The sequence below is a fragment of the Aegilops tauschii genome, chromosome 6 (genome assembly GCF_002575655.3).
Source record: "Aegilops tauschii subsp. strangulata cultivar AL8/78 chromosome 6, Aet v6.0, whole genome shotgun sequence".
NCBI lineage: Eukaryota > Viridiplantae > Streptophyta > Magnoliopsida > Poales > Poaceae > Aegilops > Aegilops tauschii.
Window position 1 is genome coordinate 448919095 of NC_053040.3, and position 3825 is coordinate 448922919.

Here is a 3825-nt window from a genome sequence, read left to right on the forward strand (position 1 = left end):
AAATGTGGTACTGTTTGTATTCCTTGAAATATTTATTACACATGGAAAGGGTGGCTCCACCACATGGGATCCTGGCATCATGTTCTACAGGACCTTGCAACCTGACTCTGATACACACTACAAGATTTGTACATGCCATGGGAGTCCCACTACAAACCGTGTACAGATATTTTACTTCAAGACATTTTCACAAATGCTACATCGACAACTCCTTGATGGTTGCTCGAGCTCTGGATCATCTCCTTCCTTCCTGCATGACTTAGCACACTTGAGGGCAAGTGTGGTCTTAGAAGGGGGGAATTGTCAGGACCCATTAATCTGAAGCCATTTCATCCCTGAAGCTCTATGTGAAGATTACTGAAGAAATTGGACACTTTCACTGTTCACCCGTAGCTCACTTACCTCTTCCCTGCGGCTGATGACTGAGCACCGTCCATCGTGGATCCGAGGGTCTACAATCTTCTATTGTTTATCTTCTTTCTTGGGTTTATCCTGATGCTGGCTATATAAGCCATGTAAGCCTAGAGGTAGGGATCTTATCTCTTGTAATTGGGGTTGAACCCTAGCCGCTGCCATGTTCTGGCCGGCATAAGCTCGCTTGTAATCTCCTAAATTCTAGCAAGCATTCCTCTTGGAGTAGTAAATCCATGTGACATGTTGAGCTTCCCTTGTTTCTAAGCGCCCATCTCTGAAATCTCTCTCTATTCCGTGAATTCCCTAGCAAGGGCCTGTCACCGGCGTGGACGGCTGAAGACGGGATGGGGACGGCCACCAACCGCATTTAGCAGCAAGCCCGCTGACCACCTCGCATCTCATCCTCCACCCGCATCCCCGCCGGAGAAAATCGAGCCAGCCGTGGAGCAAGGCGGCCAAGCTGTGGGAGCTCAAGGTCCGCAGCCGGCACACGCATGGCAGGGGCAGCACAATGGAGTGCCGGAGGCGACCCAGTTCGCATCTTCCGGGAGTGCTGCCACAGGATTCATGGTCGTCGCGCCGCTAGTTGCAATGCGCCGCTTCATCCATAAATCTGGTGTTATCTGTTGCTAGTCTTGTAATCGGGGTGTCCATTCTTATGCTGGTTGTGGCAGATGTTGTCATGCGTGTGCTGGATTAGGTGTCAGCAGCGATCTGGTTATTATGTAGGCACTCAAGTGAGCTCGCGTTCCGGCAGATAGGGCTAAAAATAGAGCTCCTCCATCCTTGGTGCCTCCACAGGCTGTCATCGCTAGTAAGTACTCCAACCTCATTAGGTGTAAAATCTCTGCATTAGTATCTAGGGGTTATGTTGTTTAGGAAGTATACTTAGCAGTCAGATCTGCAATCTAGTGATCTTTTCGTCTCTTGTGTCTTTTTAGATGGATGATGAGGGCGAGCATCAAGAGTTGTCATGCCGGGGGCAGTCCGAAAATCAAGAGAGCCCCTGTGCTGGGCAGCCGGTGGGTGGTTTGTCAGAGATTGAGCCGGCAATCATGTCTCGGTTGTCAGTGAAGCGTGTGCTCAAGGCTGTGCAAAAGTTTGACGAGTATAAGAGATGGCTTGTATCAGAGATTGGGTTGGGTGGAATACTGAAGCTTCCGATGCTCGTCAAATTGGACCTGGTTATGAGGAAGGTGAAGGTCAGGCCTCGCGTAATAGCTATTGATGACAACAGGAATATTTTCTTTACTGCAGAGGATTTCCATAAGATCTTCGGGGTCCCGTGCGCCAACCGAGATGTTCATGGCAGGGATGCGAACATTGCTCCTTCGTCGATCCAATTCATAAAGCAGGCAATTGGGATGGACAAACTCAGGATCGAAGAACCTAAAGGAGGCTGAGAGATTCATCAGCAGAGACATTTCTGAGGAATCTAGTAAGATTGAGAAGGATTGTTTTCAGTTTGCGCTTGTGATTTTCATCATGGGTTACATGCTAGAGCTGTGAACAAAGCATGACTTCATGACAATTGATTTCTGGGGTGTAGTGGCTAATCCGGAAGTCATAACTCGATTCAATTGGTATGAGTATGCTATTCAGAATTTGATGGTAGCGGTCATGAAGGTGAAGAGTGATTTTCAGAACAATGTACCAACGATTCATCTATCTGGATGCCACCTTTTCTTCCAGGTACATCAAGTGAATTTTGTTTGGAAGTGTCCTGGATTCACTGCTTTTCTAGGGGGGGGTATGCTGTTGCTGAACTGAAAACTTTTGTGTTTTCCATTGCTGTATGCAGATTTTCTTGTTGGACAACATTGATCTTGGGATTTTCAATACGATCTACCTTGTGTGCAGTGCTTCGAACAGAAAACACTTCGGCAAATGATCACAATGGCGGATAGTATGTAGTAGGGCATGCCGAGTTATTTGCCAGCAGCCGTAAAGCGGTCATGTGCTAAGTGGCAGCATACACTTGTTGAGGCCACACCAAAACTCTAGATTGTTGTGTGTTCTATAAGCACCGACTTGGATTGTCCGTATTTTGTATGTAGGTACGACCGCCAGATTCAGCGTGCTATTACCGGGTAGCCGTGACGAGACAGTCATACACTGATGGTGATGTAATGGCATCTTCATCCGAGCCAGTATCTTCAAGGGCGCCTGCGACAGCATGCGAGCATACACCGGATTTGCATGTCAATATGAGGGTGCCACCGTCAGGCTCGCTGGGGGACCCCATGTCGGCACATCGTTCGATGGTGCCCAGTGAGTTCGGCAATCATCTTCGCCAGGCTTGCGTGGGAGATCCTGTACGAGACGTTTATGATTCGTCAGTGGGGGGGGGGGGGGAGTGCACGCTCAGCATGCCGCTGCTCCGCAACAGGATGTAGTCTGATATGCTTTGTTTTGCTGACAAAATTATATCTCTGGTGTGGGGGGCGAGCAAAGTCTTTGTGTAACTTTGGCTTGTGACCTTATTGAGCTTGATGCTGAAGCAGTACAATGCAAAGTGCACGCTCAGCATGCCGCTGCTCCGCAACAGGATGCAGTCTGATATGTTTGTTTTGCTGACAAAATTGTATCTCTGGTCAGAGATCGCTGTAGATGTTGTGTCAACCGTGGCTTGACAAAGTGCATTACAATAGCTGATTGTGACAACCGATATGCAGGTATATTCGCTGGAGAAATTATCGATCTATATCATAAATAAAATGATTTTTGCTACTTCTTGAGCTTGCGTTGGTTTTTCCCTTGAAGAGGAAAGGTTGATGCAGCAAAGTTGAGCAAGTATTTCCCTCAGTTTTGAGAACCAAGGTATCAATCCAGTAGGAGACAATGCACAATAACTGTGAAGATCATCTCTATTAGATCTCACTTTGCAAATAACTGTGAAGGGATTGACAACCCCTTATCGCATTGGGTGCAATTTGGTGTTTGTTTGTGCAGGTATTCAGTGACTTGTGCGTTGTCTCCTACTGGATTGATACCTTGGTTCTCAAAAAGCCGAGGGAAATACTTACTCTACTTTGTTGCATCACCCTTTCCTCTTTAAGGGAAAACCAACTCAAACTCAAGAAGTAGCACATACCCCCCGATACGAGCCATAGATTCATCAAAATAAGCAAACAACACATAGAAAACAGAATCTGTCAAAAACAGAACAGTGTGTAGCAATCTGGATATTTCGAATACTTCTGTAACTCCAAAAATTCTGAAAAATTAGAACGACCTAAGAAATTTGTTTATCAATCTTCTGCAAAAATAATCAGTATTTTTTCACGCTTCTGCTGAAAATGAGAATTATTTCACCGGGCGCAAAAGTTTCTATTTTTCAGCAAGATCAAATCAACTATCACCGTAAGCTATCCCAAATGTCTTACTGGGCACAAACACTAATTAAAACAC

General features: G+C 46.2%; 1 long non-coding RNA gene across 1 annotated transcript; it reads left to right on the forward strand.

The window, feature by feature from the left end:
* Positions 1 to 558: 558 nt before the first annotated feature.
* On the forward strand, positions 559 to 3374 carry LOC120966605 (uncharacterized). The gene is made up of 3 exons (XR_005760675.2): positions 559 to 1228; positions 1356 to 2106; positions 2216 to 3374. It is a non-coding gene; the product is annotated as an uncharacterized lncRNA (long non-coding RNA).
* Positions 3375 to 3825: the final 451 nt, after the last annotated feature.